General features: G+C 36.4%; 1 protein-coding gene across 1 annotated transcript in view; it reads left to right on the top strand.

Annotated features, from left to right (window-relative positions):
- Positions 1–16787, top strand: part of CRY1 (cryptochrome circadian regulator 1) — a 93573-nt gene that overhangs the window by 37374 nt on the left and 39412 nt on the right. The gene's annotated exons all lie outside the window — the stretch shown is intronic.

Consider the following 16787-nt stretch of genomic DNA (forward strand, 5'->3'; position numbering starts at 1 on the left):
GGACGGGATAACAGTCTTGCTTGGGGGCAGTGTTGCAGGCTACAAATTAAAAACCCTTTGTGATCTGGCACGGTGAGAACCCCAGGGCCTTTACACATACCAATAAGCACACACTGCCAGTGTACTACAGGAGCAGTAAAAAGTTATTGATGACCCAGCTTCTCTTCCAAGATGTCCTCCTCAATTGCTATGCTAGCAAAATGGAGAAGTACTGTTTGGAGAATAACATACCTTTCAAGATTTTGCTTATTGTTGATAACGCTCCTGGATATCTTTGTTTTATTGATGATCTTCATCCCGATATCAAAGTGGTGTTTCTCCTTCCAAACACCCCCTCTTTGATCCAGTGAATCGATCAAGGAGTTATAGCAGCTTTTAAGGCCTACTGTGAGGGGAGGACCTTTGCCTAGGCTATTGCTGCAGCTGAGGAAGATGCTGAGAAGACCCTGATGCAATTCTGGAAGGATTACAACATCTCTGACTGCATCAAGAACTTTGCTTGGGCTTGGGGTGACATAACCAAGGAGTGGATGAATGGCGTCTGGAAGAAGAAACTCAAGTGAGTTGTCCATGACTTCAGAGGATTTACCAAGGATGAGGAGGTTGCAGAAATCACGGCTGTGGTTGAGATGGCAGACAGCTCTAACCTGGATGTGGCTGAGGATGGCATTGAGGAGCTCCTGGCAGTGGCGCCTGGGAAATTGACTAATGAGTTGTTGGAACAGGAATGCGTAACTGAAGAAGAGGCAAGAGAAAAACTGCAGGAGAAGAAAAAGAAGAACCCCCAAGAAAATTCACAATGAAGAATTTAACAGAAGCTTTTGCAGACTTCAACAAGCTCCTTAAAAAGTTTGGGGCCGGCCCCGTGGCCGAGTGGTTAAGTTCACGCGCTCCACTGCGGTGGCCCAGGGTTTTACCGGTTCGGATTCTGGGCGCAGACATGGCACCGCTCATCAGGCCACCTTGAGGCGGCATCCCACATACCACAACTAGAGGGACCCACAACTGAGATGTGCAGCTGTGTACTGGGGGGATTTGGGGAGAAAAAGCAGAAAAAAAAAAAAGATTGGCAACAGTAGTTAGCTCAGGTGCCAATCTTTAAAAAAAAAAAAAAGTTTAAGGGACTAGCCTGGTGGTGTAGTGGTTAAGTTGGCGCACTCTACTTCGGCATCCTAGGGTTCACAGGCTCAGATCCCAGGTGCAGACCTACACACCGCTCATCAAGCCATGCTGTGGTGGCATCCCACATAGAAAATAGAAGAAAATTGGCACAGATATTAGCTGAGTGACAATCTTCCTCAAGCAAAAAAGGAAGATTGGCAACAGATGTTAGCTCAGGGCCAGTCTTCCTCACCAAAAAAAAGAAAAAAGTTTGAAAACATGGGCTCAAACACCAAAAAGTTTTCATTAATAGAGAGGAATTTTCATGGTGCATTATCTGCTGACAAGCAAATCTATGGTGAATAAAAAGAAGCAAACCAAGCGAATGACCATGGACATATTTCTGAAGAGTAGCACCTCCTCAACAAGAGCCTCAGGCAGGTCCTTCAGGAGGTATTCCAGAAGAAGGCATTTTTATCATAGGAAATGACAGCACCATCCATGTTATTGCCCCTGAAGACTTTCCAGAGGGACAAGATATGGAGGTGGAAGACAGTGATATTGATGTTGCTGACCCTGTGTAGGCCTAGGCTAATGTGTGTGCTTGTGTTTTAGTTTTTAAGAAAAAAGTTTAAAAAATAAATTTAAAAATAGGAAAAACTTAGGGAATAAGGATATTAAAAAATAAAATATTTTTGTACAACTGTACAATGTGTGTTTTAAGCTCTGCTGTTACAAAAGAGTCAAAAAGTTAAAAAAAATTTAAAAGCTGATAAAGTAAAAAAGTTACAGAAAGCTAAGGTTCATTTATCATTGAAGAAAGAAAAATATTTTGTTAATAAATTCAGTGTAGCCGAAGTGTTTCTAAAGTCTGCAGGAGTGTACAGCAGTGTCCTAGGCCTTCGCTTTCACTCTCCACTCACTCACTCACCCAGAGCAGCTTCCAGTTCTGCAAGCTCCATTCGTGCTAAGTCCCCTGGACAGGGGTACCATTTTTATCTTTTATGCTGTATTTTTACTGTGTATTTTTTATGTTTACATACCCAAATACTTATCATTGTGTTATAATTGGCTCCAGTCTTCAATACAATAGCATGCTGTACACATTTGTGGCCTAGGAGCAATAGGCTATACCATATAGCCCAGGTGTGTAGTTGGCTGTCCCATCGAGGTGTGTGTGAGTATACTCATTAATGTTCACACGACAAAGTTACGGAATAATGCATTTCTCAGAACATATCCCCATTGTTAAGTGACGTGATTGTACTATCTTCTAGTTTCCATTATTGCTATTGAGAACTGTTGCTCCTTTGAAGATAATCTGTCATCTCCCCCTACCCTCTGGCTGATTTGAGGCTTTTTCTGATTTCTTTGAAAAATTATTTATGGGAACTTAATGAGGCCCAGGATAAGGGTGCCTTTCTCCAGAGAAAATTTGAACTTCTTAGTGGCATTAGGGTCACTACTACTTAAGGAACACTTTAAATTTATGGTTTGAAGTTTCTTGGACCACCCTGATGATTTGAATTTGGGCCACAAATGTGCCTCGGGGCTGGTCAGTGCTTGCAACTTAAAGATTGTATACTTTTTATTTTTTTCCCTCCTTTTCTGCTGAATGCCAAGGCAGCCTCACCACAAGTTGTGGTGCGGAGAAGGATTTTATTTCTGGTTCACTCATTCCCTAAGAATGTGTGTAGCATTTTGCCATCTTGGCTTAATGTTTTTGGGTGTCTTTTAGGCTTTCTGTCTTGGGCTGATCCTAGGCTTTGAGTTCTGTTCCCCTGTGTCAAGAGGGGATCAGAACTGCTGTTCAGGTTCTTTGGGATTAGCAAATGCTTGTAGGGCAAAAGCTGAGGATGTGTTCTGCTTAGCTTTGGCTTTGGCAGTTCGTTATTGTCTTGTCAGCTCTTAGCTGCTTTTAGGAAGATGTTTTTTATATATTAACCAATATTTTTGTTTTTGGTAGGAACGTTGATCTAAATAATCTAGGCCGTTCTTAAAATTGAAACACTTATTTTCTGTGTGTGTTATTTAAATGTATGTAGTATTTGTACTTACTTTGCCCTTTTCATTCTTGGTATTGCTTATTTGTGTCTTCTCCCTTCTCATTGTGACGAATTTCATCAGAGGTTGGCTAATTTTCTATCTTTTGAGAGAACCAATTTTCCTTGTTTTGTTGTTACCTCTGTTGTAGGTTTGTTTTCAATTAAATTAATATCTCCTGTTACTTTTATACCTTCCTTCCTTCTGCTGTCTTTTTCTTACTCTGACTTCTGGCGATATATGCTTAGCCTATTAATATTTAGCCTTTTTTCTAGTATAAGCATTTAAATATGTAAATATGTATCTAATTGCTGCTGTAGTTGTAGCCCACATGTCTCTTTGATGTGGTATGTTCATTATCATACAGTTCAAAATGTTTTCTAGGGGGCTGGCCCCGTGGCCGAGTGGTTAAGTTCGCGCGCTCCACTGCAGGCGGCCCAGTGTTTCGTTGGTTCGAATCCTGGGCGCGGACATAGCACTGCTCTTCAAACCACGCTGAGGCAGCATCCCACATGCCACAACTAGAAGGACCCAAAACAAAGAATATACAACTATGTACCGGGGTGCTTTGGGGAGAAAAATGGAAAAATAAAATCTTTAAAAAAAAAAAGTTTTCTAAATTTTATTATGATTTGTTTCTTTGGCTCATGAATTATTTAGAAGTATTTTTAAATTATAATATTTATTTATAACACTGTATTCCAAACACAGTAAGTTTTTCTAATTATCTTCTTAATGTTAATTTTTAGCTAAAGTCTGTCAAGGTCAGAGAATATGCTCTGTATCATTTAAATTTCTTGAAATTTGTTTAGACATTTTTTGATGTCCCAGTATATGATCAGTTTTTTAAAAATCTTCCGTGTATGTACTACTCTTCCAGCAGTGTCTATTACTGTTATTAGATGGAGTATTCTTTTTTTCCCCCATGAGGTCAGTGTTGTTGATGTGTTGTCCAAGTTTCTATAATCATTTTTGGTCTGCTTGTTATCTCAATTATTATCAGAAGACTTAAAATTTCCTCAATTTAATTGTGAGTCCCTCGTTGAAATTTTGTCACTTTTTGCTTTATACATTGTGAGATTATTATAAAAGATATCTGTCCTCCTGGTGAATTGATGCTTTTAGTTTTTATCATTATGAAGTGTGATGAGTGTGGGTGTAAATTTTACATATATATTATTAGATAATTATATATTTTCCTGGTGAACTGAAGTGTTTATTGTTATGAATGGTGCTGCCTTTCTTTATAGTATTTTTCCTTAAAGTCCATTATGTTTGTAATTAGTATAGCTACAACAGCTTTCTTTGATATTTTTATGGTGAACTCTGTACCCTTTTGTTTTCAGTCTTTCTGGAACCTTTGTTTTAGATGTCTCTTGTAAACAGCATATTTGGTTTTTTGGTTAATCGGTCTGATAATTTTTTTTTTTTAAAGATTGGCACCTGTGCTAACATCTGTTGCCAATCTTCTTTTTTTTCCTTCTTCTTCTCCCCAAAGTCCCCCAGTAAATAGTTGTATATTGTAGTTATAAGTGCCTCTGGTTGCGCTATGTGGGACGCCTCCTCAACGTGACTGATGAGCAATGCCATGTCTGCACCAAGGATCTGAACCAGCGAAACCCTGGGCCTCCGAAGCAGAGTGCTCAAACTTAACCACTCGGCCATGGGGCCAGCCCCTGGTCTGATAGTTTTTTTTTTTTTAATTGAAACCTATTGATGTTTTGTTTGTTTGTTTTATTTTGTTTTTGAGGAAGATTAGCCCTGAGCTAACATCGGTTACCAATCCTCTTCTTTTTTGCCAAGGAAGATTGGCCCTGAGCTAACATCCGTGCCCATCTTCCTCTACTTTATATGTGGGATGCCTGCAGCGGCATGGCTTGACAAGTGGTGTATAGGTCCACACCCGGGATCTGAGCCAGTGAACCCCGGGCCGCCAAAGTGGAACGTGCGAAGGTAACTGCTGCGCCACCAGGCTGGCCCTGAAACCTGTTCATGTTTGTTGTTATTATCGATGTGTTTGGATTTATATCTACTGTATTATTTTGTGTTTTCTTTTTATCCTGCCTGTTTTATTTCTTTATCTTCTCTTCTTTTAAATTTAATTAATTATTTTAAATGTCATTCACTTCTTTCTACTAGCTTGGAAATTATATATTATTTTAACTGTTCTTTTACTGTTTATGCCAGAAATTACTGCAGGTACACTGATCAATGTCTAAAGTTAATTAGTAATCTTGCCCCTTTATTGGATAATACAAGGCCCTTAAAACTCTTAAACTACAGTTAGTCTCCTTCTGACTTATAAATTCTAGTTCTGTCTGGTTTCTTTCTTTTTTTCTTTTAAAAAACAAAATACATTACTCTGGTTGTTTTATAAGGCTAGTGTTTAATTACCTACATATTTACTCCTTTCTGTGTTCTTTATTCCTCCTAGCATCTCAAATCTTCCACTTGGAATCATTTTTCTTTTATCTCAGATTTATCTTTTAGAATTCTCTGTAATGAAGGACTGCTAGTGGCAAACTCAAGGTTTTTTGGTCTTAAAATATTGTCTTTCTGTCCCTATTTACACTGGATATAGAATTCTAAGTTAACAATTATTTTTTCGCAGCAATTGGAGACATAGTCAGCTGCCATTCCTACTGTTACTTTTTGGGGGTTAATATGTTGTTTCTTTTTGTCTAATTTTAAGTCTTACTCTTTCTCTGATATGTTCTTCAGTTTTCCAATGATGAATCTAGGTGTGTGTTTCTTTACATTTACCTCTCTTGGATTTGTAAGATCTTTCATCAGTTCTGAAATTTTTTCAGCTGTTACCTTTTCAAATATTACCCCTACCTCATTCTCCTTTCTCCTTTTGGAACTTCATTTATACATATGTTAGGTGTATTCACTGCATTATTAATGTCTTACTTCTCCACGTTTTCCATCTTTTTGTCTCTCTGTACTTCAAATTTGTAAAATTTCTTTATATGCAGCTTTCTATTTCATAAATTCTCTTTTTAACTGTATCATTATGTTTTAGTCCAATTATATATTTTTATATAGAGAAATTTTCTTTGCTTCTTTTTCAAATATGCCATTTTTTACTCCCTGAACTTTTTGTTTTTTTTTTTCCTTGTTTGCTTGCTTTTGTTTATATGTTTTTACTTTAAACATATTAATTAAATTATATTGGTGCTGCTTTCAAAATGTATGCAAGCTCAGGCCATGTCTCATACCTCCATATTAACTACGTTGGCCCAAACCATCACATAGAATATTGCAGTAGTTTCCTTTTAGATTGACCTGGTTCTGCCTTTTCTCCCCTTCAACCTATTATGATCTTTCATAATCACAGGTAAGATCAATCCTCTAGTAACTCGCATCTCAGAGTAAAAGGAAACATCCTTAAAATAGTTTGTAAGATACTGTGTGAACTGGAACTTAATAACTTTCTAACCTAATCCTTTACCACTCTGCCTTCCACTCTCTGTGCTGTAGGCATATTGGCCTCTTGAGTATTCTTTTCAAGATATTATGCATATTCTTTATCTGAACTGTACCTTTGCTGTGCAGTCTGCACAGAGTATTTTCTACCAGCATGGCTTGCTCCCTCACTTTTCTTCAGGTCTCTGCAGAAATGTTTCATTATCACTAAGGATTTTCCTGACAGTCCTGTATAAAATAGAGATCTGCATTCCTTTATTCCCTGAAATCCCTAATCCCCCATTAACCTCATATTATTCACTTATTACCATCTGACTGATTTCTTTTTTTGTTTCTTTATTATTCTATCTCCATCCTTCCCCCACTAATATCTTTTGTTAAAAAGTCACAGCTATGCCCCCTAACATCTAGTACAGTCCCTAGTTCATTATAGGTTTTCAATAAATATTTATTGAATAAATAAATGATTACATAGCCTTGTTCAAGGGACTGCCATTGTGGTGAGTAGGTACTGTCATTTTGGGAAAGAGTCACAAATCTAATTACGTTAGAATACTGTGGTTATCTATGACCTTCTTGATTTTTTCTTTACTCTTTCTTTTTTTGGGGACGGGGGACATTCATATTTGGTTACTGTTGGGGAAACCTCCGGCAAACTTGAGTTAATTGTCTGTAATTTAGGTCATAGATCAGAAAAATCGGTATAATTTTCAGCATTTTTGAATAAATATTTTTCAGAGAAGAAATTTCTTTTAGGCTATCTGACTACAGAAAACCATTATATATAGCTCTTTAAGGCAGTTTGCCTTTTACAAATGTTTAACAGATTTTATTTAATTCCATGTAAGTCCCCTAAAGCCCCAAAATAGATCTCCTACCTGGTTTTGCCTGTCTTTTTGAGGTCACAGTGCTCTCTAAAAATAGACAAAGATTAGTAGGAGGCCTAGATTACAAATACTTCCATGTGATTTTTTAAATGAGGGCGGCATAAGTTACATATACTCGTGCTAGTGTAATTCAGTAACAGATGAGATATGATACTTCTGTTAAAAATCATCTTATAGTGCTATCACAAAGTGAAATGCTGTGATAGTAAAAGACCCATATCAGACATCATCTTTGTGGAGCTTTATGGCCCCCTCTTGACAGATTTGCCTCCTTTTTGTTTCCTTAGTGCATGAACTCTAATAATATACTTATTAAGTAATATAATATTTTTATACCTTGTTTTCATTAAGTTTGGGAGTCCTTAAGGATGAGAATTCTGTATTTATTTTTGTATCTCAAGAAAATGCCCAAATGTTGATTTAAAGAATGAGTGAATGAAAGTGCTTCAGATATGCTTTTCTACATTTTATTAGTAACTAGTAATTTACTATAAAAAACATAAAAGTGGTATGGACCATAAAGATAGTAGAAGTTAATACAGGCCTAAATGTGCCTTTTTACCTAAATAAGATAATGTAGTTCACACAATTCATTCATTAAGTACACTTCTGTTGTTGTTTTGGGTTTTTTCCCCTCTAATTAGAATGTTTTTTTTTTCATATGATTCTGTAACATCTGTATGCTGAGGGAACATTTCTTATTTTCAGATGTGCAAACACATGCAGTTGGAATTTGTTTGTGGTCCATGACAGGTCCATAAGTTTTTGCTTGGAATTTAAGAAACGTTTCTCTGCCTCAATCATTGAAAGCAACATCATATTAGTAGCTGTCTTAGTTGTGTTTTTTTATTCTTCCATTTTTCTCTTTTTCTTTAGAGCACTCACATTGACCTCCTGTTGGCCCTCCTCATTCAAGTGTGTCCGTCTGTCTTCCCCTTTCTTTCTCTGCCATCCCTCTCTTCCTTTCATCCTTCCTTCCTCCTTCCTTGCTAATGACATCTAGGCTTCCATCTGTCCTTTCTGAGATTGGTTAGTTTGTCCTTCCAAAGGCTGGTTGGTCCATCCGTGTCACCCTTCCAAAGCTCTGTGTTACTAAAGTCTGTCCTTTCTGTCAACTTTTCTTTCTTACTGTCTCCCTCTTCCTTTTTTTGGTGCCATCTGCTTTGTACCTTTCTTCCCAACCTCCCTCCCCTTGCATCTTTCTGTCCAGCCCTCCTCATAGTCTCTCCTGTATCCTCCCATTTTTTCCAGCTTCTTTTTCTCTTTCCTTTCTTCCAGTTTTCTTTTAGAAAGTATGTCCTCTCTTTGCTTTTGCTCCCACTGTGTGTCTCCTTCTCTTGAGTCCACATCTTTTTTCTTGTCTCCTCACTTCCTTGAGTGCTTTCCTTCTACAACTCCTTTTCTTTTTTTCTTTCATCCATCTGTCCTTCCATCCATATATCTGGTCTTATAGCTATTAATTCTATTTATACAATGAATCTCAAGTTTATATCTAACTATCAAGATATTTTTCCTGAATTCCAGAATTACATACGTCATTTGATAATTAACAAGTCCACTTGGATATCTAATAGACCCCTTAAACTAAATATATGTACAACTGAACTCCTGAACATTTCTCCTTATGGAAATGGCCGCTTCGGTTGTCTTAGACAATTTAAGTGCTAAAAATACCTAGAAAAGCTGAAAAAATATTTTAAGAAAATCTCTTTGAAGTCATCAGATAGTTACTAAGACAGTAAGAGCTGGTGAGGCTAAGATCTAGAAGAAAAGGAGAACCAAGACAATTGAACCCGGTGGCATTTGATGCTTTTCCCTTAATGCACAAGTCACTTCTAAAAATTAAAATGATGACAAAGAAGCTGAGCAGAATTTTCAGCAGTCTCATGGAGCTGAAAGGAAAAAAAATGAAGTTCAGAGCCTGCCAAGGAAGAAGGACCCTGGAAAATAGTCTCAACTTTTGGTTGGGACCCTTGAAGGGCAATATCCTAGGAGGAGGGAATAAAACAGTCTGTTCAAGCAGTGAAGTCCAACTTTAAATCAGTTCAGTCATTGATTGACTAATGGTATCAGCTTATATTTTAGAAGTCAGCCACAAGCAAAAGTTAATAGTTCTCTAAAGGAGGATATCTATAGTTTTTAAAAACATAATGTCTTCCATACAGTCAAAAATACCTAGGCATATTACAAGACAAGAAATGACTGAAACCAAGAGAAAAAAAAATTAGAAGCAGACCCATAAGAGATTCACATATTAGAGTTAACAATCACAGACTTTAAAGCAAATGTTATTAATATTTTCAAGAAATTGGATAAGAGAGAATTTTGGCGGAGAGCTATGAAAATAATCAAATGAGAATATTAGAAATGAAAAATACAATAGCTGAAATTGGTAAGTAAATGAATAGGTTTAACAGAAGATTAGATGTAACTGAGGAAGGAATTAGTGAACTGGAAGATAGTTCAGAAGAAAGTAACTAGACACTGAAGCACAGAGACATTAGGATGGAAAATACATAAAAGAGTATGATAGACATCTGGGACATGGCAACAAAATCTAGCATATTTGTATTGAAATCTCAGAAGGAGAGGAGAGAAAATCATCTAGGAGTAGCAGATCAAATGTGAAGGATATTCTAAAAGGGAGTTGTCAGGCAAAAGGAAGATGATTCTAGATAGAAGTATAGAGATACAGAAAGATATGAAGAACAATAGAAATGCTTAGTATAAGCTATAAATAGAAACAGATAAATCTGAATGAATACTGTTCAAAGCAACAATAATATGTATATGTATGTTAAATGGAGTCAATACATTCTAAGATCTTTGCATTGTTAGAGAAGCAAAAAGTACTAATTTATGTTGGACTTTAAGAAGTTAGAAATGTATGTTTTGATTTCTAGGTAACCTCTGAAAGAATACTAAAAAAAGTTATAACTAACAATCTAAGAATGGAGGAAAATGACGTAATAAAAAATACTTAATTTGAAAGGAGACATAGAACAAGTGGAACAAATATTAAGGTGGTAAATTTAAACCTATTATGTCAGCAATTCTGTTAAATATAAATGGACCACATTCTCCAATCAACAAAGATTGTTAGACTGAATTAAAAAATAAAACTGTTAGATTGAGCTATACAAAATTTCTGTTTTTGTAGATGAAAAGCAGTATAATATTAGCAATTTCATTTAGTTCACCCTAAAATATGCTGCTGATAAGAAATATACCTTCAATATGGGGATTAAAATAGGCTGAAGTAAAGAGCATGGAAAAAGATATACCATGCAAACACTAGTAGACAGCTGATATGGCTTTACTAATAGTAGATAAAGGCACATTTAAAGCATGAAGCTTTGTTATTAGAGACAAAGAGGGACATTTCAGTCATTAAAATGAACAATCTGGGGCTGGCCTGGTGGCATACTGGTTAAGTTCACGTGCTCCACTTCGGTGGCCTGGGGTTTGCAGGTTCAAGCGTGGACCTCCATGCCGCTCATCAAGCTGTGCTGTGGTGGCGTCCCATATACAAAGTAGAGGAAGACTGGCATGAAAGTTAGCTCAGGGACCATCTTCCTCTAACAGAAAGAGGAAGATTGGCAACAGATGTGTAGCTCAGGGCCAGTCTTCTTCAGACAAAAATAAAAAATAATAAATAAAATAAAATAGACAATCCTCCAGGAAGATATAACCATTCTAAATTTGTATATATAAAGCGTAGCCTCAGAATACAGAAAGCCAAAACTGATAGAACTAAAAGGAGAAGTAGACAAATTCATAATCACAGAGGGAAATATTAATACCTTTCTTTTGGTAACTAATAGAACAAAAAGACCAAAACTCAGTGGAGTTATAAAAGATTGGAGCAATACAATTAACAATCTTGACTTAATTCACATATCTAAAGCATTTTATCCAACACCTGTAGGATACACATTCTTTTCACAAGTGCACATCAAAAATTTAACAAAATTAATTCTATCCTGGGTCGTAAAGCAAGTCTCATATTTCAAAACATTGAAATAACAAAGAATATGTTCTCTGATGACAATGAAATAAGCTAAGAATTAATAGCAAAAAGATAATTAGAAAAATCTCCAAATGCTGATAATTAGGCAATAGTTTTATAAATAACTTATGGGCCAAAGAAGAAATTACAGTGGAAATTTGAAAATATTTTGAACTATAATAAAAATGACATCAAAATTTGTGGAATACAGCTAACGCAGTGTTTAGATAGACACTTATAGCCCTAAAAGCATGTAGTTGAAAAGAAGAAAGACCAAAAATCTGTGTCCTAAGAATTCATGTTTAGGAAGTTGAAAAAAAATCAGAAAAAAGAAACTGAAAGGAAATAAAAAATATGAACAAAAATTAAAACTGAACACTTTATTTCTACCCCTTGAAACAAACAGAATAAAACAAACAACAAAATCCCAAAAGTTCTTCATCCTGTATTCCCCCATCTCAATAAATAGAAATTTCATCCTATCATGTGCTCTGAATTTGGAAGCACCCTTGACGACTCTTTTTCTCTCATACCTCACATTTAATCTATCAGGTGATCCTAGGTTTTACCTTAAAATTATATCCAGAATCCAGTCACTTCTCATCCCCTCCATTGATTACAGCCTAGCCTAAGCCATCATCATCACCTCTTACCTGGGTAACTGCTATAATTTCTAAATTGGTTTCTCTCTCGGCACCCTTAGCCAGTTCTTCACACAGTGGTCAAAACTACCCTGTAAAGTCTTCCTGTCACTCTTCTGCTCATAACCTTCCAGTCATTTTCCATATCTCTTAGCATAAAAGCCAGAGATAGCCCTTACAATGGCCAAGGAGACCCTAAATAATTTGCTTAATTCATCTTTCTTTTTGCCCTCTTCCTGTTCCTCACTGTGCTGCAACCACGCTGGCCATCTTGCTGTTTCTCAAACATGCCATTAAATGTCTGGGCCTTTGCTCTTACCGTTCCTTTTTCCAAATGTACACATTGCTTACTACCTCACTTCAGGACTCTGCTAAGAATCACCTTATCAATGAAATTTTCTTTAATCAGCCCAGAGGACAGTAATCTCCTTCCCCTATGCTTAGTACTCCCTACTTTTTCTCTGTAATATAGGCCTGGCACATAGTAGGCACTCAAGTATTTAATTGTTAAATAGATAAATGCATGGTTGGAACTATCCAAGTGGTTACTACTATGGTAGGAGATTTGGAAATAATATCAATGTGGGATAGAACTTCCCAAACCTATTTATTTCAGAATGTTATGTTCTGATTCATCAATTTTTGTTTTGTTTTTATTTTGAAATAACTTTAGACTTCAGAAGAGTTGCAAAAATAATACAGAGAGTTCCCATATACCCTTCACCCAGCATTTCTTCATATTAACACCTTACATAAACATAGTATAGTTATCAAATTAAAAAGTTAGCATTGGTACAATACTGTTAATTACAAACTTTATTTGGATTTCACTGGTTTTGGCGCTGATGTGTTTTTCTGGCCCAGAGTCCAGTCCAGAGTTCCGTATTGCATTTAGTTGTCACGTCTCCTTAGGTTCCTCTGGCCGGTGACAGTTTCTCAGTCTTTTCTTCTCTTTTATGACCTTGAGACTTTTAAAAGTACTGGTCAGGCATTTTGTAGGATGTCCCTCAATTTGAATTTATCTCATGATTCCTAATGATTAGATTGAGGTTATACATTTTTTAAAAATACCACAGAGGTGATGTGGCCTTCTTTTATCAGGGAGGACATAGTATGAATATGTCGTATTACTGGTGGTATTAACCTTGATCTCATGGTTAAGATAGTGTCTCCCAGATTTCTCCACTGTAAAATTACTGTTTTGCCTTTGTAATTAATAAGTGTTTTAGAAGAGATACTTTGAGGCTGTGTAAATATCCTCTTTCTCCTTATACTTTCAGCCATTAATTTTAGTATTCGTCAGTGGATCTTGCCTGAAGCTATTATTATGTACTATTCTAATCATGATTTTTTCATTCCTTGTCTATTTATTAGTTGGAATTCTTCTGTAATGAAGAGTTATTCCTTCTCCTCCACTTATTTAATTATTCAATCATTTATTTATAAAAGTATGGACTCTTGAGTATTCTATTCTTTGGGTTAAAATCTGTTATCGCTGTTTCTTTTGTTGAAATTGTTTCATCTTTGGCACCCATCCTGTCTTTCAGCACGCCACCCATCTTATTTTTCTTGAGCACTTTCTTGCTTTCTGACATCATAAGATGCTCCAGCTCCTCTTGTGTTTTCCTTGCTCAGCCTTGGAATCAGCCCCTGCTCTGTGGAACCTTGGTTCTTCTTATTGGAGAAGGTTATTTAGAAACCAAGATCTGAGTCCTTGTTTCATCTATCATAGTCTTTTTTTCTTTCCTAGCATTCCTTCCCCCCAGCCACCACAGTCCTACCACTGTGAAAACTTTGGTAAAACTTGAATTATATCTAGAGTAAAATTAGCATTATTAGGAGAAGAGAATTTTCTGGTAGAAATATCAGAAAACCAGTATATGTAACTCTGTCGTTTGCTTTTGTACACATGTTGAACAGGTTTTATTTAGTTCCATTTTAATCCGATAAAGCCTAGATGTAGATTTTAAATGTGATTAAAATTGTGACAGGCGTATCTTCATAGTGTCACAGTGCAGTGGTTTATAAAAATGCACAAGGAACAGTAAAAGTCCTAGATTTCGAATACCTTTATGTGATTTGGGGATTAGGAAGACATAAATTACGTAGTATAAGTCAACCTCAGGAGTTAAAAGATACTTCAAATGAAGACTAACTTAACCTAGCTGATGTCACAGAGTGCTGTGATATATACTAAAAGACCCAAATCAGTCATCTCTTTGTAAAACCTTAGAGATCTTCTTCAGCATAATTGCCTTCCTTTTATATGTCCTTTAACAATAGGGACTTAATAGAATGTATTAATTACTACAATAAGAAATTTTCACATCTTAATCTCGTTAAACTTGGGGGCTCCAAGGACTAAAATTCTAGATTTATTTTTTGTATCCTATGTAGATGCCCACATGTTCGTTATTGTATAAATGAAAGAATGTATCTCAGAATATGTGATTCTACAGTTTCTTAGATTACTAATAATTACCTCTCAAATATCTCTGAAGAGAGCAGAAGTTAATGTGGATCTAAATGAGTCTCTTTACCCAGTAAGAATTGGTGGGCTAATATTTTGGGTTTATTTAGTTTTGCTTCTTTTATATTTCTCTCTCTAAACATAGAATAAGTTCTGTATACGGTTATAAAGCATCCATAAAGTCAAGAGACATTTCGTATTTTCAACTATGAAATCAAGTGCACATGGGATGTGTTTGAGGTCCATGACTGGTTCATAACTCACTTATTAGTAATTAAAGCAAATTGACCCTTTTTTGTTACTGAAAACTGCATCAGACAGGATTCTTAAATTTCAGTTTGATTGTTCCTTCCTACCTCCTTCTCTCCCTTTTTTTTTGACCCTGTTACCATCTTACCCCCCACTCCATCTCTGTTGATCCATTCTTGCTTCCATATCCCATCAGTCTTTGTTTTTCTGTCCCGTGTACTCTTGCTTCTCTCTGTCGTATGTCCTTACTTCTCTCTACCGTGTGTCATTGCATCTTTATCTTATTTATCTGTCCTCCCTCCCTCTCTTCCTTCCGTCAGTCATGCTATCCATCTTTCCTTCTAGGAATACATACATCTATTCTTTGCTTCTGTTTAACCAGACTTCATTTCATCCTTGCTTTTCTTTTTTTCTCTCTGGCCTTCTTTCTGTCCTTTAGTCTATCATTCCTTTTATTCATTCAAAGTGAAGCTCCTTCCTTCCATCAGTCCTTCTTTTTCTTTATCTAGTCTTATGGCTACCATCTATGTGCTGATGACTTCCAATTTTATATCTTCAGCTCACATTTCTACCTTGAACTTCAGACTTAGTAATCCCACTTCCTTTTCTGTGTTACCTCTTGAATTTCTATCCAGATTCCAATTGTTCTTATCATGTACACCATTGCCACTCTTATCCGTGCCACCATCATCTCTCCTCTAGAGAACTATAGTAGCCTCCTAAGTGGCCTTCCCGTTTCTGCCTTTTGCCTGATACCATTTTCTATGCCGCAGTCCAAGTGATTATTTTAAAAGCTACATCATATGTCCCAACCTCTGCTCAAAACCTATCAAAGGATTTCCATCTTATTCGGAGTAAAAGTCAAAGTCCCCACCATGATTCACATAGTCACATGTGATTTGACACCTGGTAATCCTTAACATCATTTTCTTATTATTCTTTTCTCTCACTGATTGGCCTCCAAGCATGTTAGTTTATTTTTTGTTTCTCACACAAGCACAAGATCTCATTTGTCTGGGCCTTTACCCTCTATGGATGTTTTCTTTTCTCAGCTATCTATATAGGTTGTTTACTCTCTTAAATGTTTCTCTCTGCACATGTGCCCTTTTCATTCTTTCATTAAAAAATACATATTTTATTGAATGCAATGAGCAAAAGAGGCTTACATCTAGGTGGGAATGGGAAACAAATAATAAATATATAAATAATATATACAATATGTAAGATGGTGGCACATTTTAAAGAGAAAAATATAGCGAGGAAGAGGGGTCAGGATTGCTAGGGGCTGGAAGTGAGGGGAGGTTGATTTTAAATAGGATGGTCAGAGAGAGCCTCACTTCAAAGATAACATTTGAGCAAAGACCTGAAGAAAGTGAGAAATTGAGCCATGTGGATATATGAGGGAAGTATATTCTAGATGGTAAGAACAGCCTGAGCAAAGGCACTGAGGTAGGAGCATTCCTCTCATGTTCAAGGGATACCAAAGAAGGTTTGTGGCTAGAATAAGGTAAAGGAGAGGGAGAGTGGTAGGAGATGGAGCTACTGAGATAGTGGTTGCCCAGATTCATTCTGTGGGGCCTAGAAGGTCATTTTAAGGACTTTATTTTAGTTTTTACTCGTGGGAAGTCATTGCGATTGGAGGATTTGATTTATTCATGACCACGTGGTGTCTGAAGTGTTTGCAACTGTTATTGTCATCGTCGTCGTCATCATCATCTAACATGCAAACTTCATGACAGTAGGTGCATAATTTTGTTCTCTCCTTTATCCCAGGGCCCACAACAATGTCAGTAGGATCTCAGTACATTTTTGATGGATAGATTACATTATGTGACTGTCACTTTCTGCAGTAATGTCAGTGTGGATCTTGACCATTGGCCAAACCTCAGACAGACAGGAATAATTACATGAGCTAGAGCATGAATTTTAAAAAAAAGAAGAATTTTTCAGCATTTTAG

Source organism: Equus quagga, chromosome 19 (genome assembly GCF_021613505.1).
Source record: "Equus quagga isolate Etosha38 chromosome 19, UCLA_HA_Equagga_1.0, whole genome shotgun sequence".
Lineage (NCBI taxonomy): Eukaryota > Metazoa > Chordata > Mammalia > Perissodactyla > Equidae > Equus > Equus quagga.